Here is a 22307-nt window from a genome sequence, read left to right on the forward strand (position 1 = left end):
CTTCTGACCTGTTCTGGCATTGTTTCGGGGGGCAATTGGACTCTTGTATTTTCACTCTTTTGCCCCCCCTTCCTAGTTTAAATGCTCCTTCACAAATTCTTGGAGTTGTTCACTAAGTACATTTGTTCCTTTGAGAGAAAGATGCAAACCATCTTTTTTGTACAGTTCCTTTCTATTCCAAGTAGAGCTATCATGAGAAACAAAGCCAAATCCTTGCTCTTGACACCATTTACTAAGCCATATGTTGAACTCCTTTATGCGCCTCTGCCTATCATTCTGAACATTATGCACAGGCAGAACTTCAGAAAATGAAATGGTGGATGCAAAATCCTGTACGTCATTACCAAGTGTGATAAAAGATTTTTTCACCTCTGACACTTCATTGCAAGCCAGGTCATTTGTCCCTAGATGGACAAAAACATCCACGTCCCCTTCCTGCTTTGCTTGCTTAACAATATTAATAATACGTCTTTTATCTCGTCTAGCAGTAGCACCAGGGAGACATCTCACAAAACCATTTTCTTTAAGCTCCACACTTCTTATGATTGAATCACCCAGCAACAGCTGCTTCCTTTGAGACTTCACTTTATCTTTTTTGCCCTTGGCTGCAGTCTTGCATACATTAGACATAGGAGTCGATGGTTTCTCACCCTCTGTGCTTGAGTCCATATCCATGTTGTCCTTACATTCTGAGAGTGCTGCAAATGAATTATGGAGAACCACCGACTGTGGGACATGTCTTCTATCCACCAAATGAGTCCGTTAATTGGGTCAGGGTTCAGGTTCAGCATGCAAGTTTGGAAGTGGTTGCTGCTTCAAACATGAATGCTTTTGCTATGGCGGGTACCATTCCCTTTTGCAATGTTTCAAGCGGAGACGTTCCAGCGACGCTGCAGGAAAAATGGAGGACTCCAGTGATGTGTCCTTTTCTAAGTAGGTATCCAGACCATGCGGTTGTAGGGTTGTTGGAGTCTGATTTTTTGATGGTTTTCATATTCCTTGTTCAGTTGCCCATATCCTGCCCATGGCAAATAACCTGCGTTCGGCGATGTTACACCCTTCTGTCGCCTAAGACAAGCTGGCCAAGGAAATAGCTTTGGGGCACATGAGCTGCCGTTTTCAGCTTCTCCTCTGGAGAACTTAGTGGTTTCTCCTCTGGGAGTAGTTCCTAAGAAGGAACCTGGGCGCCAGGAGCGGAGCAACACGGAGTTCCTTGTCCTCAGGAGCTGTGGCAAATTGCCTTGAAATAGCCGCAGGATTGATCCGGAATTCTTTAAGTGGGTCAACTTGGTCTGCCTATTCTAAGGTTTGGCTTAAATGGTGGGACCTTTTAAAGCAGGTTGGCATTGACATGGTGCAGAGGTGGGCAACATATTGCTTTATTTTATGTCTGAATTATGTACAGGGGGTGTCTATTTCTGCGCTTACCCAGAAGTTAGCCGGTTTAAATCTCTGGGACCCTGAGATTTCACTAAAGATTTCTTGGTTAGACCAGCCTTAAAGGGTTCTTTTGTTTAAGGCGTCGTCCTCTATGGCATTTTACTGGGCTCTTAGGGTTGATGAGTTGGTCAGCTCGTCTAGGGCTTCTCAAGGGGGTATGCTGGTTAGCGATGTCGGTTGCATTGGTGATATCATGTCCTTGTTAATTAGACGTTCAAAAACAGATCAGGCTGGAAAAGGTACGTATGTACATGTACACCTGGTCCAAGGCTCAGACATTTGTCCTGAGGTCGCAGTGGAGGATTATTTGAGGCTTCGTCTGGCGCAGGGTAGATCCTTTTTGATGCATCAGGATGGATCTGCTCTATCTTTGTTTCAGTTTGTGTCGGCTTTTCGGTCCTGCTTGTTGGCTGTGGGTTATGATTCACATAATTATTCCTCTCACTCCTTCCACATGGGGGGGGGGGGGGTCACTGAGGCTGCCAGGTGGGGCTTGGATACATCAGTTTTGATGCACATTGCCCGGAGGAAGTCAGATAGGTTTCGTATATACATTCGCCCCCATTTGGTCCAGTAAAGTTTTTGATTTAGGGTCATTGTTCTCTGTTTTTTCTGTTATGTGCCTCTGTTTTTTGTTTAGGGCTCCGGGTAAATTCTCTTTGTATTTACTGTATGTCTACTGTATTTTCTTTTTTAGATGATGATGCCTGCCTTTTTTGGATCCTGGGCCATTCCTTTGTTTTTTGGGGTGCTGAGCAGGCAGATGTCCGGCCTAATGAGTGTAAATTGGGAATGTCTAGGGAGATGGCCAAGGTCAGGTGGATAGGTATCCCGTGCATGATTGGAGCAAGGTTTTGCCTGAGGTTCATCGTTTTTCGCATTTGGACAGAGCGCCTGACATCCTTGTGCTGCATGCTTGTAGTAATGATTTGGGTGTTTGGTCGATGCTCCATCTTATTCAGGACATTATTTGCGATTTCCTTAGGCTTCACATGGCTTTCCCCTATATGATTGTGATTTGGTCCGACATCGTTGGCACAACTTTTTCGAATGTCTTGCATCTTCTGTTGACAAGCTCAACAAATTGCGCATTAAAGTTAACAATTTCCACTCCAAAAGTGTGTCGATCCTATCATTTTAGTGGTAAGTGGCAGATGGGGTTCAAGGGGGCAGTAGCAGCTACGGTGGTAGGTTATGCACTACCTCTCATAGGCATTAGTCATGCCTAAAATTGGTACATTACTGGACAGAAATATTAAAAACTATCTGCGATATCACAACAACCCATTGATTTGGAATTTAAAATGTGTACAGTATATTAGGACTCCATTACTTAGAAATTTACCACCCAAATACTATAACACTAGCTACTAGATTACTTTTATTGTGGTTATTAACTACTATAAGTAGTTAATAGTAGTAAATATTGAACTACTTGTTATTATTAAGTTGATTGCAGACCTCACCTGCATTGCCTGTAAAACCCAGATTAATACTATTCTAATGAGGTAGAAACTAATATATCAGCCTTGAGGATGCCCCAGGACATTTTCTAAAGGTTTGGGATAATTGGATAGAGGAATCAACACTAACCCCACCTACACTGCTGTTAGAGTGCTTGTTGCAATAATTTTGGAAAATTGCAATATTTTAAATATAATGAAAAATGATATATGCGGGAAATTGGGACCTAGAAAGGATCTTCCTATACTGAAACCCTACAGATTTATATGTAGCACCACCCTGACCCCTGAAGGCAGGTGGAGTACCCCCAGAGACAAGGTGAACAAACACTATCCCATGGCTGACTCCATGGCTAAAAGATGAGGGATGTGTAAGGACTGGGCGCCAGTCACTTTAGGGACTTTTAAATGTATTTTATTCTTCACAGCAACCCATGGGAAAGAAGGACAGGGAACTCAGAACACCCTGTAGCCAGGCACGGGTCTATGGTTTTATGAGACAAAGGGGTTTATTTACTAAAGTTGGAGAGTGCAAAATCCGGCTCACTTCTGCATAGAAACAAATCAACTTCCAGGTTTCATTGCCAAAGCTTAAATGGTAACTCCACTTTTGCAGGGGGAAAAAAATAGCAAATAAAGAAAACATAATATGGTGTATACTATTGCGACACAAGTCATATTGTAGTTGAATGTTATTAAAAATAATCTTTCCTTTTCAATCTGCAGATGCTGCAATTTTCTGAAAATGCAATGCAATATGGCTACCTGGACGTATACTGTATACAGAATGTGTACTGACCACACCCCAGAAACATAATTTCCTGCTTTGTGATTGCCTCACTGATTTTCCCAGAAGTCTGCACTAAGATGCAAGTCAGATTTCGAGCATCCCCTGTAACAAAAATGTCATTTTTGGTGAGATATTGCTAATAGGAACACATCTAAAGAGATGCAGGCTCTGCATCTTTCCTCATTAGTGCCCTGTAGCTGCTACAGCTGATTGATAATTATGAAATCACTCCCATTAGACTCCCTGTACACAGGGGCACAGAGGAACAAACAGTGATTTATTCGGAATAACAAAAGGTAGGAATCTGCAACAAAGTTTGTTCAAATCCTTGTAATGTACAGAGATCACCTAGAGGGGAATGTTTTTTTCTCAACAAAAGTGGAGTTATGCTTTAATTGAACAAGCTGAGGTTAGATTCTGATCTGAGCCTTATATTGCACTCTCCAGCTTTATTAACCACTTTAAGACCGGAGGATTTTCCTGCTTAATGACCAGGCCACTTTTTTCAACTTGCCACTGCGCGACTTTAACTGGCAATTGCGTGGTCATGCAATGTTGTACCCAAACAAAATTTATGTCCATTTTTTCCCCCACAAACAGAGCTTTCTTTTGGTGGTATTTGATCACCTCTGTGCTTTTCATTTTTTGCATTATTTATAAAAAAAGAGCAAAAATGTTGCGAAAAATTTACATTTTCTACTTTGACAGTTACAAAATATCCAATATATTCAATTTTTGTCATATATTTAGGCCAAAATGAATTTAGCTACATGTCTTTGACAAAAAAATTCTCAATGAACATATTTTTAACCACTTTAAGACCGGAAGATTTTATCCCATTCTTGACCAGGCCATATTTTGCGATTTGGCACTGCGTTACTTTAACGGACAATTGCGCAGTCGTGCAATGCTGTACCCAAATTAAATGTATGTCCTTTTTTCCCCACAAATAGAGCTTTCTTTTGGTGGTATTTGATAACCTGTGCGATTTTTAATTTTTGAAAAAAAAGAGCGACAATTTTTTTTAAAAAAACAATATTTTTCACATTCTGATATATAACATTCCCCCAAAAAAAATTTACAAATCAAAATTTTTTAACATTTTAGGCCAATTTGTTTTCTGCTACATATTTTTGGTTAAAAAAAATCACAATAGGCATATTTTGATTGGTTTGCGCAAAAGTTATTGCGTTTACTAACTAAGGGAAAGATTTGTCATTTTTATTGTTTATTTTTTTTTTTTACTAGTAATGGCGGCGATCTGCAATTTTTTGCGGTCTGCGACATTGCAGCGGACAGATCGGACCCTTGACTGACATTTTTGACACTTTGGGGGAACCAGTGACATTACTACAGTAATCAGTGCTATAAATATGCACTGTTACTGTAATAATGACACTGGCAGGGAAGTGGTTAACACTGTTGGTGATCAAGGTGTTAAATGTGTGCCTCATGCTTACTGACGTGTGTGGGGGGAGGGGGTTGTGTGACACAGACACAGATCGCAGGTTCAGCTATGCTGAATCCTCTGATCTGTCACTGCCTGTTACAGAGAGGATCCGCCCGCTTTGTTTATACAAGCGGGCGGATTTTCTCAGTCTTTGCCCGACAATCAGGGAAGAGAGGCAGTGATTACCACCTCTCCTCCCCTGGCCCGACTCCCGCTGTGTCTAAACATGCGCGTATGCTCTTAGCGTACGCAATTGGCGTGCGCAAATTCGCCATTTCACGCATTCGTGCGCTAATTGTTTTGGCGCCAAACGGCCTATTTAACCACTTGCTGACCGCTCACATTGAGCATACTGTGGCAAAGTGGCTCGTTATCGTCCAGCGACGTAGGTCTAAGTCGCTGGACTCCTCCCCTTGTGGGCAGCGAGTGCGCGCCGCCGGAGGCTCGCTCCCGCTGTATACAGACACAGCGGGAGTCGGCCCAGGGGAGGAGAGGCGGTGATCACCGCCGCTCTTTCCCGATCATCGGGGATCGAGTGAGGAGATCCGCCCGCTTGTGTAAACAAAGCAGGGGGATCTCCTATGTGACAGGCAGGGACAGATTACAGGATTCAGCATAGCTGAACCTGCGATCTGTGCCTGTGTTACACAGTCCCCTCCCCCCACACAAGTCAGTAAGCACCAGGCATACATTAACCCCTTGATCACCAATAAAAGTTAACCCCTTCCCTGCCAGTGTCTTTTTTACAGTAACAGTGCATATTTATAGCACTGATTACTGTAGTAATGTCAATGGTACCCCCAAAAGTGTCAAAAATGTCATTTAGGGGTCCGATCTGTCCGCCACAATGTCGCAGTCCTGCAAAAAAATCGCAGATCGCCGCCAGATCGCAGCCATTACTAGTTAAAAAAAAACAATAAAAATGGCATAAATTTCCCGAAGTTAGTAGCTGCGATAACTTTTGCGCAAACCAATCAAAATACGCTTATTGCGATTTTTTTTTCAAATATATGTAGCAAAAAACAAATTGGCCTAAAATGTTAAAAAATTTAGATTTTTACATTTTGGGGGGGGGGGGGGGTTTCATATAAAAAAAAATGTGAAAAATATTGTTATTTTTTTCAAAATTGTCGCTCCTTTATTTTTTTAAATATGTATTATTTTAATATTTGTTAAAAATATGCTCATTGAGAATTTTTTTGTCAAAGACATGTAGCTAAATAGATTTTGGCCTAAATATATGACAAAAATTGAATATATTGGATATTTTTTAACTGTCAAAGTAGAAAAATATTGTTATTATTTCAAAATTGTCGCTTTTTTAAATTAATATCGCAAAAAATGAAAAGCACAGAGGTGATCAAATACCACCAAAAGAAAGCTCTGTTTGTGGGAAAAAAGGGACATAAATTTTGTTTGGGTACGGCATTGCATGACCGCGCAATTTTCAGTTAAAGACGCACAGTGCCGAATCGCAAAAAGTGGCCTGGACGTAAAGCAGGAAAATCCTCCGGTCCTAAAGTGGTTAAACACAGCAGTCACTTTAGGTAATTGTTGTGTTATCTTCAGCTCTTCATGTTATCCTGTGTACCTGTTGTTCCTGATTATTTGACCTGGCTTCCTCTTGACCCTGCTGCTCGCTGCCCGCCCTGACCTTTGGCTTGTCTGACTACTCTCTCGGTCATCCTTGTTTGTTTATCTGCTACTGCACCAGAACCTGCTCTCTGCCTGGCTGGGTGGTCCTGAGGACCGGGACCTGGTGCTACTCTGTAGCGTAATCCATCCCCACCATCAGGGGCCCTTTTGAATACCAGCTTGCACTTAGACCCCACACCTCAGAGGAACCTGTGCTTGTCAGAGTACCTTAAAATACATACAAAAATACAGCGCTGCTGATCTCAGTAATGTGCAAGTATGCAACAAAGGGTGTGCAAACATGTGCTAATTAAATAATTAATCACAGTGTATATGTGCTAGCAAATTAGCAAATGAAATATAAATATTCAGAATATATATATATATATATAAAATAAACGCATTGACATAGAGGTACCTGCCTAGTGTCCATCCGGCATCCAGCTTAGCAACCTCGGGCCCTCATCAGGTGAGAGTTCCCTCTATTCGTCAGGCTCCATCTCCCCTCCTGACAGTATAACACAGCCATGGCTGAGCCTGCATGAGGGATCTTTCCCGTGGATGAGATATGTCAACACCTGGCGGCTCTCACTCAGGCTGTGAAATCCTTACAAGAGGGTTATACCCAGTTAGAAGAACGTGTGCAGTCCCTGGTCTCCTCTTCTGACTCTACCGCAGTTCCAGTTTCCTCATCTACCACGCCTCCCACAGGGACCACGCCTAGGCTCACGGTGGTCATGTTACCCCCTGAACTGAGAGCCCCTACACCAGAGAGGTTTGGAGGAGACCGCAGCAAATTCCATTTCTCCTTAGAGAACTGATCCTTCAACCAGGGGACAAAGTATGGCTGTCCACGAATAACCTCTGCTTGGCCTGCTCCTCGAAAAAATTGGCACCCAAGTTTATTGGGCCATTTCCAGTAAAAAGGAAACTTAAGAAGGTGTCATGCGAATTGGCTTTACCTGAGTCACTTAAAATCCACCCTGTGTTTCACGCCGCGCTGTTAAAACCTGCCTTGCCGGACCCCTTTCCAGGTAGGGATTCCAGACCTCCTGACCCTGTGGTGATTGATGGTGATAAGGAATTTGAGGTGGAAGCTATTTTGGACTGCAAAAGGAGGAGGAACCAATCACGATTCCTGGTTAAATGGAAGGGCTATGGCCCAGAGGAGAATTCCTGGGAGCCCGAACAGGATGTCCATGCTCAGGTATTAATTTGGGCTTTTTTCCACAGCCACCCACAGAAAAATAATCTCTTGGGCACCCAGAGGTTGCCCTTAAGGAAGGGGCAATGTCAGAGACTTGCTAACCGGTGCAGGCGCATTGGCAATCACCCCACCAGGAATGCACGCTAGTGCTCATGCGCGTACGCTCTTAGCGTACGCAATTGGCGTACGCATTTGGCGTGCACAAATTCGCCATTACGCGCATGCGTGCGCTAATTGTCTTGGCCCCAAACGCCCTATTTAAACACTGCTGCCCGTCCTGACCTTTGGCTTGTCTGATTACTCTCTCGGTTATCCTTGTCTGTTTATCTGCTACTGCACCAGATCCTGAGGACTGCGAGCTGGTGCTAGTCTGCAGCGTAGTCCATCCCCACCATCAGGGGCCCTGATGAATACCAGCTAGCACTTAGACTTCGCACCTCAGAGGAACCTGTGTTTGTCAGAGTACCTGCCTAGTGTCCATCCGGCTCAGCAACCTCGGGCCCTCATCAGGTGAGAGTTCTCTCTATTCATCAGGCTACATCTTGTGGGTAGGCCGGAATAGGTGACAGTTTGGTCCACATTGCGGGGTTGCTGCCAGGAGACCACAGCAATCGTTAGGCAAGTTGATCTGTCATCCAAATCACAATCACATCAGGACCAGACCAAGAGGAGGCCCCTTCCATCAGAAACTGCATCACCATGACAGAGAATTGGTGAGAGCGCCGCTTGCCCACCGATACCATTAACCAAAAGAAAAGCGGAAGCAATCTAACACATCAAGCTACAGCCATCTGATCTAAGTCCACTCCATGCCATTACAAACTCAGGATGCAGTTATACTACAGCTTTACTGTGCACCCTTTGACGCATGTACGTTCTGCCTTGCTTGGATCACGCTGTGCTTCTTAATGTTTGCAGTGTAGAAGGACTACCTCTAGCGCAACAATGGTCATCTAAAGGCCCCATCATTATCCATAGACCTCAGTACAGGCAAAGAGGGCCTTTAACCTGAGAGCAGCAGCATCCACATTGTTCCTCCTGATGTTTTCCCAGGAGATCTCCATGTAAACAAAGAGGTTTCCAAGTTGTGGTGGGACTTTATAGGCACTTCAAACACATAACAGATAAATTCATAAAAACAGATATTTATTATGAATCATCAGTAAGGCTCCGTTCACATCTAGGCGTTTTGGGGCGTTTTTGGGGCGTTTTTCTGCTCTAGGATCAGCTCTCAAAACGCCCAACAAGACAAATCCTATTCATTTCAATGGCCCCTGTTCACATCTGAGCATTTTGACACTGTTTACAAAACGCCCAACGCTCAAAAAAGTACATGAGCTTCTTTTTGGGCAGATTACAGGCGTTTTCCATTGATCTCTATTCAATCTAAAAACGCCTGCACAAAAATCGCGGTAAAAATCGCGGTAAAAAACGCCGCAAAAATCGCGGTAAAATCGCGGTAAAAAAACGCGCGAAAAACGCTACGCTCAGGTGTGAATGTAGCCTAAAAGACTAGAAATGCAAAATATAAATAATATGGACAACTGAAAATACACCAACTGAAACGATGATGATACAGTCTGGTATCCTCCACCCTACGCATTTCAGAGACTATATGGCTCCTTCATCAGGGATATAAGAGGTAACCTTGTAGTCATTCATAAGTGTATCAAAGAACATTCCATAACATTCACAGTAATGCGGCACTATAGTGCTAAATGCATCTGGGCTTTGGTTAGCTGCTCTTTTTCAGTGCTATCCCAAACCACTGAAAGGCTGAATGTAGGGCAGAAAATCCTTCAGGAGTGGAGGCAGAACAGTGTGACTCTTCTTTCTGCTTATTTTCTCTTCTCAGAAGAAAACACAGCCATAGAAAAGACATAGGATCGTTTCCATTCAGCCTTTCAGCGGTTTGGGCTAGCACTGAAAGAGAGCAGCTGGCCAAAACTAAGATGCATTGATATTTTAGTCACGAGCAAGGCCTCGAGAATAAAGACATATGCATAACACATTTGCATGTGGTGACATGGGACTTTTTCAAGCACGGGAAAGGCGTTTAGTGTTTGAGAAGCACCGTTTGAGGGTCAATATTTGGAGAAGGCTGCACATTTATATATTTTTTGTTTGCATGACATTTATGATTAATAATTGCACTAATTTCACTTATCTTTGTTATAGTTTGTTTATACTGGAAATATCTGAGTGTTATGGTGTTTTTTCATTATGACACTTGACACAAGTAAATATTTATAATTTTTTCAAGTACATTTATTTATGATGAGTTTTTGACACTATTTATCATATTGAGCACTATAGCATGGCATTACTATGAATGTTTAGTTAAATTAGCACATATATGGGATTTTGATCAGTGCCAGCAGCTCAGCTGGACCCATTATGGAATGGCAGACCTCACATTGAGTAGTGATACAAGTATGGGCTGGCTTGAGACAGCACAGCTAAAATGATGTGTCCTCCATAATGGTGTGCAGCAGAATAAATTCATCATCATCATTCCTTAAGGGGTCCATAGGTGCAGGACCCTGTTTGCTAGGCCTCAGTGCTCCCTAGTGTTTCCAGGTTGAGTGTAGCACTTTTTGGATGCTCCTCTTTACAATTGGCTCTTCTATCCAGTACATCATATGTTACCTCTATGGCTGGGAGGAAAGGCAGAAAGTTCTGAGACTCTGTTTTTAAACCAAACATGGAATGTTCTTTGATACACCACTGAATGATTACAAGGTTACCTCTTATACCCTTTGTAATGGATCAACCGGAACCCTGACTGGGCACCTCCGTTGACGGATGCTATTAGTGCTTCCCAAGGGCTCCAAGCACTCCACCAGACACCATAACCTCCGCAGATCCCACAAACCATCGCAGCTTGGGGGGGGGGTTTCGCCGTCTCCTACCCACCCTGGACCTACGACAAGGCTCCAGGTTCCAGTGGGTGAACCTCTCTTTCCCCAGAGAGTGCAGCAGGAACAGGAACAGGAACAAGCTCTTACACGAGCTTAGTGATGATTCAAGGGAGTATAAAGAGCATAGCAATCCCATGTAGCAGATTACCCTAATAAGAGACAGGACTCTAGATTGAGGGTGAAGTAGAACTCAAGGTTTAATGGTACAGCGGCTCTTTTATACCGTTTTCCCCCACAAGGTTACCGCCCAGGTGGACCTTAAGGGGAACAGGACATTAAATTCACAATCCAATAAAAACAGAGTTTTACACTCAGTCACTCCCATACTGTGTACACAATCACTCCCCTCTGCCTGATTACATTATCATATGCAGAGGACATTGTATAAAGAAACAGAATTAACCTGAACTAATTATCTAGCCACCTGGACAGAACAATGTGAGGTCATTAACATTTAACAATGGGATAGGCAGACTTAACACAATACACATTCAAAACATTCAAAACAGACAATAGGACAAGACTGCCAATGACAGTCTGTCTGCCCCCTACATTGAAGTACATGGAATATGCATTGTCTCAATACACAAACAATAGGGAAAGCCAGTCTCTGACATTGAAGGACATGCAACAGAAGCCAATGCGATTGGCTCTTTCAATGAACATGTTCAGAATCAAACAGCTGACAAATATTACTGTCCCACTTGAAGCGATTCAAACTATTAAGTATCTGTCTTTCACTCCCAGTGACGTTGAATATCGTAATATATCTTCCCCCCAAAGCTAGACTAACCAGATACCAGACCTCCAACTGGTCTGTGTAAGTCAGGTAACAAGTCCCAAAGAGTCAATTCATCATGGCAGCTTCCTTCACAAAGTTTCACATAGTTGTAAATTTGTCCTGGCAAGGCGCATGGAGCTCTCATAGCCGATCAGTCTGTGGAAGTCTGGTATGGGCAGGCCAGACTGGGCTTCTTGGTCACGCTGTGTCCCTAATAGACACAGGGTGACTTAAACATAAGAGGAGCCTAGGAGGCTGAGAGAGGAATTTTCCAACCTCTCTAAGGTAGGTTGTGTTCCACGGGCCCTCCCAATGTCTGCACCCACCCAGTACCCCAAACAAATTGTCTGGAAAACAGCGTTACTCTCCCAGCCAACCTCTGCCTCTCTTGTAGCACATACCCACCGCTGGGGATAAGCATGGACTGGCCCTTCTCCCGGGAGTACTTTCAGCCGCTGGAGAGAAGACAGGGTGGTGGGGCTCAATTCTTCAGGCTTTGGGGATTTGGGCCGACTGTCCAACATCCCTGGGGTATACAAGTGAAGACTGTAGTCCCATCCACTACCACAGGAACTCCCAGGGCCAGCCTTAGGTGTTCAGGCGCCCTGTGTGAGCTAATCCTGTGGCGCCCCCCCCCCATCCTCACCCCTTGCCCCTCTAAACATGGCTGTATCTATTGAAAAACTTTTTAAGAGTATAATTGCTGCTAAATGACTGCAGGTGGGTGCAACAACAAGATAAAAACAGGGAAAAAATCAGTGCAAAAATACTATGAAGTATTTACCCAAAAATGATATATAAATATATCACCCAAATCTGTTTCTGTTCTTAAAAGTGCACAGTGCAAATTTAACAATTAGATCTGTATGGCTACTACAGTATACATATCATATACCACTACTAAATAAATAACAACTAAATATTCATAACCTCTACAATGTGCAAAAAATTACTCAACATAGCGTGATTCCATAAAATACATAGGCTTTTATTTAAGTCTGGTGAGTCAGTTTGGGGTGATTGGTGGAAGCAGCACATAGGGTGCTTTTTTGGCGCACACCTTCCGTTGAAGATTTGTCACCATAAATATTTATTTGCACTTTTTTGCACATTTTCTTACACCTTTTTTGCACTTCATTGGACTTTTCTTGGAACATTTTTATGATCACTAATAACTTAGGCCCCCTTACATTAGAGAACCCCTCTTACATCAAAGACCCTCTCAGAGCCCCCCTTACTTCACAGACCCCCCACAGAGCCCCCCTTACATCAGAGACCCTCACAGAGCCCCCCTTACATCAGAGACTCCCACAGAGCCCCCTTACATCAGAGACCCTCAAAGAGCCCCTCTTACATCAGAGACCCCCCCACAGAGCTTCCCTTACATCAAAGACCCTCAAAGAGCCTCCCCTTACATCAGAGCCCCCCCACAGAGCCCCCTTACATCAGAGCTTCTCACAGAGCCCCCACTTACATCAAAAACCCCCCTTACATCAGAAACCCCCCACAGAGCCTCTTACATGAGAGACCCTCAAAGAGCCCCCCTTACATCAGAGACCCCCGCACAGAGCCCCCTCTTACATCAGAGACCCCCCACAGAGCCCCCCTTACATCAGAGACCCCCACACAGAACCCCCTTATGTCAGAGACCTCCGCACAGAGCCTCCCTTACATCAGAAACCCCGGCACAGAGCCCCCTCTTACATCAGAGACCCCGACAGAGCCCCCCTTACACCAGAGACCCTCCCACAGAGCCCCCTTACATTTAGAGACCCCCCTCAGAGCCCCCTCTTACATCAGAGACCCCCACACAGAGCCCCCTCTTACATCAGAGACCCCCCACAGAGCCCCCTTTTACATCAGAGATCCCCCCCACCAAGCTCCCTCTTATATCAGAGACCCCCCACAGAGCCCCCCTTACATCAGAGACCCCCTCACAGAGCCCCCTCTTAAATCAGAGACCCCCCACACACAGAGCCCCCCCTTACATCAGAGACCCCCCACACACAGAGCCCCCCTTACATTTCTTTTTTAAACTGAGGCAGGAGAGAGAGCTTACTTACCCCAGTATATGGAGGCTCAGGCTGTCTGCAGCTTTTCTTTTCTTCTTCTGACTTTAAACTTCCCGCCCACACATCCCCGGGAAGTGTGGGCGGGGCAGACCAGGAGGCGAAGGGGCGGGAGGAGGAGGAGCTGATGATCTCTCTCCCCACTGGCATCCTCGCAGAGAGGAGGAGGGGATCTGGTAGCAGCGGCTCTGAGGCTCAGCAGTGTGAGATATACACAGCTCAGCCCTGCAGCCATAGGAGAAGGAGACACAGCCGCACAGTGGGAGGTAAGCAGCAGCCACAGGCTGTGTTAACCCTATCCAGGCAGCGGTCGCCGCTTACCTCCGCTGTGCGGCCTGATCATCAGGAGCAACTGACTGCGAGCTGTGATGGCCACACGGCGCCCCTGTTGCCCATGGCGCCTTGTGCGGCCGCACAGCTCGCACACCCCAAAGGCCGGCCCTGGGAACTCCATATTTCGTACATTGAGGGCAGAGGCCAGCCGCACTCTGCTCTGTTACCAGCTCTTCTGCTGGGTTGGGGTCGGTGAATACTACCCCCAGGACCTGGTTGGGGGTCTGCTGTATAGAGGAGGGATCGCCTACCTCCTCCTCCTGGTATTCCTGCGGGGTGGGTTGGGGACCTGGACCGGCCGTCCAGCATCCCTGTAGGTCTGGTGCAGAGACCGCGGTCCCATCTGCACCATTGGGGTCAGGGCTGCTGTCTTCCTGTGGTTGGGGAGTAGGATTAGTTGTCTCCTCTTCCTGGAAGGTACACTGCCGCTGGGGAGGAAGGATGACACCTTCAGCTCTCTGTAACACATACTGCCGCTGGGGAGGAAGGACGACACCTTTGGCTCCCTGTGACTCTGTCTGCCGCTGGGGAGTAGAATCGACTGTCTCTATTCCCAGTAACTCCTGCTGTAGCTGGGGATCGGCTGCCCAGCCTCCCTGTAGGGCCGGTAGAGAGACCTCGGTCCCATCTCCATCTGCCATCGGTGGGTCTTCCCAGTACCAGTCTATCATGTCTCTCCAACTGAAGGGTTGTAAGTCTGGATCTGCCACCTAGCACTCCAGCTCTGCTTGCAGGGTAGATTAGGATGGAATGTGTTGGTAGTCCTGCTCCAGTTCCCACTCCATTCTGACCAGATGAATCAGGTCTGACCCCATGTCGTCTGCTCTGGGGAGATCCAATAGGGCTTCCCTGGTGTCATATATGTCCCAGAGCCAAAACTCTGCTGGACATCCAAAGTCATTGCTCTCCTCAAAGGCCTCCCACAGTAAGCCCGGGCCATTATAGTCCTCACCTTCCAGCATATTGCCGGTAAGCTTCATCAGCCACAACTCCTTTCAAATCAGGTCCCACAGCTCCATCACCCACTCATCCAGGGGTTGCTCTTCTAGGAAAGGTAACCGCAAGGCAGCGTATACCTGGAACCGTTGTTCTTCACTAGGAAGGTTCTCTCTCCGCCTCCGCTGCACATCCTCTAAAGCCTCATACCACAGTTCCTTTCGAGTGGCATCTCTCCAGTCCAGTATGCCTTCCTTTGATACAGGCCCATCATGGTTGGCCAAGTATTACTGCAACCTCCAGAGAAACTCCTCCTCATATGGGGATGCTGCACAGGTGTTAGCTCGCTTCTCCTCGCACTAGGACGCCATCCCACCTCTTTCCACCAATGTAACGGATCAACCGCCACCCCGACTGGGTACCTCCATTGACGGATACTTCTAGTGCTTCCTGGGGGCTCCAAGCACTGCACCAGACTGCATAACCACCATAGACCCCACAAACCGCCGCAGCTTTGTTGGGGGTCTCGCTGCCTCCTACCCACCCTGGACCTACGACAAGGCTCCAGGTTTCAGTGGATGAACCTCTCTTTCCCCGGAGAGTGCAGCAGGAACAGGAACAGGAACAAGCTCTTACAAGAGCTTAGTGATGATTCAAGGGAGTATGAAGAGCATAGCACTCCTTTGTAGCAGATTCCCCCAATAAGAGACAGGACTCTAGATTGAGAGTGGTTTAATGGTACAGCTGCTCTTTTATACAGTTTCCCCCCCCACAAGGTTACCGCCCAGGTGGACCTTGTGGGGAACAGGACATAAAAACAGAGTTTTACACTCAGTCACTCCCATACAGTGTACACAATCCCTCCCCTATGCCTGATTACATTATCATATGCAGATGAACTTGTATACAGAAACAGATACAACCCAAACGAATTATCTAGCTATCTGGACGGGACAATGTGATGTCATTAACATTTAACAATGGGACAGGCGGACTTAACACAATACACATTCCATCTCAAAACAGACAATAGGACAAGACTGCTAATGACAGTCTGTCCGCCCCTACATTGAAGTACATGCAATACGCATTATCTCAACACACAAACAATAGGGAAAGCCAGTCTCTGACATTGAACGACATGGAACAGAAGCCAATGTGATTAGCTCTTTCAATGAACATGTTCAGAATCAAACAGCTGACAAATATTATAATAATGTCCCACTTGAAGCAATTCAAACTATTAAGCATCTGTCTTTTACTCCCAGTGACGGTGAATACTGTCACACCCAGGGCTGGCCCAAGACATTGTAAAAAAAATAAATAAAAAATTCACGCCCTCCAAGAGGCCCCCACATTCTATAAGACTATGAAAGCAGTCAGAGGAGTGTGAGTGTGTACGGAGTGACAGCAGGAGCAGGACAGAGCAGTAGACACTGGGCAGATGAGCGCACCAGGCTTTCTACTGTCTATAGTGCCACAGTGCCCTGCAGGGCTGCGGGCAGGGGCGTTGCTAGGGGCTTCAGCCCGAAGGTAAATTTGATAACTCCCTCCCACATTTTAAAGTAAGTCCCGCCCAAGCTCCTCCCACATTTAAAAGTAAGTACCGCCCAAGCTCCACCCAATGCCCCCTCTCACCCCTGCCCAATGCCCCACCATTAAATGTTCTATGAACCCATTATGACACCAAATCTTGGAATTGTTAATAATTAGCAATTAGGAGTATTATATAAACCTATATTTAAGACGGCAGTAATCTCATGCGCCCCCCAAGAAAATAATTCTCTTACTGTCACACAAGACTGCTGCTATTGTATATACAGTATACTATATTTACAGATTATATATAATGTTGGGAAATGGCCTGGGCTGGGGATCACACAAGACTGCTGCTTATATTACAATTTACTGCTGATATATAATATTGGGGATCACACAAGCCTGCTGCTTTTGTATAAATTATATTTACTGCTGACATTATATTAGCAGTAAATATAATATATACAAAAGCAGCAGTTTTGTGTTATCTGATCCCCAATATTATATATCAGCAGTAAATATACTATATATACAAAATAGTATACAAAAGCAGCAGGCTTGCGTGATCCCCAATATTATATATCAGCAGTAAATTGTAATATAAGCAGCAGTCCTGTGTGATCCCCAGCCCAGGCCATTTCCCAATATTATATATCAGCAGTAAATATAATATATACAAAAGCAGCAGTCTTGTGTTATCCGATCCCCAATATTAAATATCAGTAATATCAATATTGGGGATCACACAAGACTGCTGCTTTTGTATATATTATATTTACCAGTTTACCGGCCTGACCAGTGCCCCCATCCAATGCAGAGTGACCAGTGACCCCATCAATGCAGAGTGACCAGTGCTCCCATCAATGCAGAGTGACCAGTGACCCCATCCAATGCAGAGTGACCAGTGCTCCCATCCAATGCAGAGTGACCAGTGCCCCCATCCAATGCAGAGTAACCAGTGCCCCCATCCAATGCAGAGTGACCAGTGCCTCCATCCAATGCAGAGTGTCCAGTGCCCCCATCCAATGCAGAGTGACCAGTGACCCCATCCAATGCAGAGTGACCAGTGCCCCCATCCAATGCAGAGTGACCAGTGCTCCCATCAATGCAGAGTGACCAGTGCCCCCTTCCAATGCAGAGTGACCAGTGTATGGGGATTAGAGCACCGTCTGATTACACAGAGCAGAGTTCTTCTGCTTACCAGGTGTGACCGCTGTAATGTGAACTCCAACTTCCTGGACCGGCTCCTATGATAGACGTCACCAGTGTGCTGTCTATCATAGGTTGGTGGCGGTCCAGAAGGCGGGACTTCACATTACAGCGGCCGCTCTGGGGAAGCAGAAGAACCCTGCTCTGTTTAATCAGGCGGCGCTCGCCTTCGCCCCCCCCCCCTTTCGGAGGCAGCCCAATAGGCTCAGCGGAACCTATGACAGGGTGGGCCCTGTGCGCCCCCTCTGCCCCAGCTCACAGTACACCCACCCAGGATCGGCCCTGCAAAGCGGGGACAAAACCAGGGACAGATTTGGGCCGGGGACAGTGTCCTCAGTCCGGAGACTGTCCTCTGAAACGTCGGGTCATCCTACCCTAGGCAACAGTGCACCCCTAGGCGGCAGTGCGCCCTAGGCGGCTAGCTAGTTTGCCTAGCGGGATCGCCGGCCCTGGCTATGGAGCATAGGGACAAGGAGACCCCAGTGGAATCTACAAAGAATTTGTAAAATAAAAAAAACACCCCAGCTGTATTGCATTTTCCTACTTCTATCTTGCAGTTTTCCTTGAAATAGTTACCGTATGTGTGTTCCAGGCTATAACTATATAACTGAGAGCTTATGTGGATGATGCTATGGATGTAGCCTAGGGACAAGGAGCCCATCCAAAGCCTTTGTAGAATCCACTGGGGGCTCCTTGTCCCTAGGCTACATCCATAGCATCATCCACATAAGCTCTCAGTTATATAGTTATAGCCTGGAACACACATACGGTAACTATTTCAAGGAAAACTGCAAGATAGAAGTAGGAAAATGCAATACAGCTGGGGTGTTTTTTTTATTTTACAAATCCTTTGTAACAAAGGATTTGTAAAATAAAAAAAACACCCCGGCTGTATTGCATTTTCCTACTTCTACCTTACCTCTTCCTGGAAAGCCCTGAGTACACACTGCAATTCGCGGATGATCTGTGCTGGGCCTCTTGCCTTAAGTCAAGTGGTTCTGTTGCTGCCTGGTGCCTGGAAAGCTGCTCCGCCGAGTCCGCCGCTCTCTTGCACTGGCTCCGCCCCACAAGCCCGCCCACCTACACTGCACAACCAACCGGCAGCCGCATTGCCACTCAAGGCTTGCCCCGCTCGCCTCGGCTCGGCCAGTCAGCACTGCAGCATAGGAGGTGAGTGACCGTGACACTCAGACAGGAGCCGAGACAGAGACGGCGGCCAGACCAGTCAATTTGAATACTAGTTTCCGAGACGAGTCCCAGCCGCGGCCGCCAGCCACACGCCCGCACCGCAACATTTACTGTCTGTGGCAATGATTTTTTTTTCTTCTACAGCGGCCGCCCCTGCTCATCTGCCGCCTGGGTCCGATGGACCCACTGGGACCCATTGTAGGGCCGGCCCTGGTCACACCCCTGATAAAGGAGCCATATAGTCGCTGAAAGGAGTTGGGTGGAGGATACCAGACTGTATCATCATCGTTTCAGTTGGTGTATTTTTAGTTGTCCATATCATGTATATTTCATGTTTTTAGTATTTTACTGATGTTTCATAATACATATCTGTTTTTATCAATTTATCTATTATGTGTTTGAAGTGCATATAAAGTCCCACAACTGGGGAACCTCTTTGTTTAAAATTGTATCTAGGAATGTGGCACACTCTGGAGTCTAATAACCAATACCCCCATAGTCCCAGGAGATCTCCCTCCATAGGGTCTACATTAACAGAGTTACCTCTGGTACTTCATCCCAGGCATTTCTTCTCCTTCCAGATACCTGTCTTCTGTGAGGCTCCTTGAGCCCAGGGCCTCAAGCAGCAGGACTATACTGGACAGGCTGGCTTCTTCTGCTTCCAAGCATTTGCGCTGAGTACATGCAAAGGCCTTCTCAATTGCTCAAAATGCACACTCCCCAGGCTGTGGCCCAGGGGGGAGGAGAACATTAACATGGTCCACCCCAAATATTTATGCTCTCCTCCTGCATGCACCAGTGGCAATAAATCTCATACTAGTTGTCTACAGGAAGCATAAATATTCATAACTTACCATTACTTATGCATCCCACACTATTGCCCGAGGTACCAGTGACACCTACTGGCAGCAGAGAATAACCACAGCTACACTGAGTTTAGTGGTGCTAAACCAAATGAACAAATAGATTATAAATCAGTCTGGGCTGAGTACCACCCAGCACTACCAAATTTGGAGGATAGTCACCGCTCTTTAGGACAGTGGGAAGAAAATATGGCTTGACAGCAGTGGGGGGGGGGGGGGGGTTGTAAACCACAATATCAGTGGTCAGTGAGAGAGAAATTTCTTTGTGTCAATAGAAGTAAAGAATACTTTGAATTGGCGGTCAGTTGGATGGAAAAAATGCCCAACGTCAGTGATTAGTGCCCCTGCTTCATGAGAAATGTCCTGATGTTGGTGGTGGAAGGAAGATCTACCACTTGTGTCAAAGGGAGAAGGAATGCCTTAGTGCTGGTATCGATGCGAAAAACAGAGAAAAATGTCAAAACATTGGTGTTGGGGACTAGGGGAAAAAAAAACATTGGTGTCAATGGGGGTAGGGTAAACAAAACAAATGTGTAGCAACAGTGGCGTAGCGTGGGTTGTCAGCGCCCGGGGCAAGGTAAGTAATTTGCGCCCCCTACACAAATCTACTAGACCACTACACTGACACCTACAGAGACCTACCTTATACCTACACTGACCTACCTGACCATTACAGAGACCTACCTTTTACCTACACTGACACCTTCACTGACACCTACAATGACCCCCCCCCCCACACTGACACCTTCACTGACAACTACACTGACCCCCCTTACACTGACAACTTCACTGACCACCCCTACATTCCCACATACACTGAGGCCTACACTGACAACTACACTGACCCCCCCCTAACACTGACACCACACACTGACTCCCCTACACCAAGACCTACACTGACCCCCCCTACACCAAGACCTACACTGACCCCCATACACTGATACCCCCTACACTGACCCCCGCATACACTGACACCCACCCATACACTGACACCTACACTGACCCCCCCATACACTGACACCTACACTGACCCCCCATACACTGACACCCCCTACACTGACCCACACACTGAACTCCCCATACACTGACACCCCCTACACTGACCCCCCCATACACTGACACCCCCCATACACTGACACCCCCTACACTGACCCACACACTGAACCCCCCATAAACTGACACCTACACTGACCCCCCTTACACTGACACCCCCTACACTGACCCACACACTGAACCCCCCATACACTGACATCCCCACTGACACCCCCATACACTGACACCCCCTACACTGACACCCCCATACACTGACCCCTACATACACTGACCCCCCATACACTGCCCCCCCTACACTGACCCCCCTTACACTGACAACTATACTGACCCCCCTTACACTGACAACTTCACTAACCCCCCTACACTGACCCCCCCTTACACTGACAACTACACTGACAACTACACTAACCCCCCTTCACTGACCACCCCTACATTCCCACATACACTGAGACCTACACTGACAACTACACTGACCCCCCCTTTCACTGACACCACACACCGACTCCCCTACACTGACCCCCCTACACTAAGACCTACACTGACCCCCCTTACACTGACACCACACACCGACTCCCCTACACTGACCCCCCTACACTAAGACCTACACTGACCCCCCTTACACTGACACCACACACCGACTCCCCTACACTGACCCCCCTACACTAAGACCTACACTGACCCCCCCTACACTGACACCACACACCGACTCCCCTACACTGACCCCCCTACACTAAGACCTACACTGACCCCCCTTACACTGACACCACACACCGACTCCCCTACACTGACCCCCCTACACTAAGACCTACACTGACCCCCCTTACACTGACACCACACACCGACTCCCCTACACTGACCCCCCTACACTAGACCTACACTGACCCCCTTAAACTGACAACTACACTGACCCCCTTCACTGACCCCCACCCATACACTGACACCTACACTGACCCCTACACTGACCCCCCCATACACTGATACCTACACTAACCCCTCCTATACACTGACACCCCCATACACTGACCCTTGCACTAACCCCCCCATACACTGACACTTGCACTAACCCCCCCCATACACTGACACCTACATGGACCCCTACACTGACCCCCCCTATACACTGACACCTACAATTACCCCCCCCATACACTGACACCTACACTGACCCCCCCATACACTGACACCCCCTACACACTGGCCCCTCCCCATACACTGACACCCCCTACACACTGCCCCCCCCATACACTGACACCTACACTGACCCCCCCCCCATACACTGACACCCCCCTACACTGACACCTACACTGACCCCCCCCCATACACTGACACCCCCCTACACTGACACCTACACTGACCCCCCCCATACACTGACACCCCCCTACACTGACACCTACACTGACACCCCCCCCATACACTGACACCCCCCTACACTG

The sequence above is a fragment of the Pelophylax lessonae genome (assembly GCF_965119305.1).
Source record: "Pelophylax lessonae genome assembly, chromosome: 1".
NCBI classification, from domain to species: domain Eukaryota; kingdom Metazoa; phylum Chordata; class Amphibia; order Anura; family Ranidae; genus Pelophylax; species Pelophylax lessonae.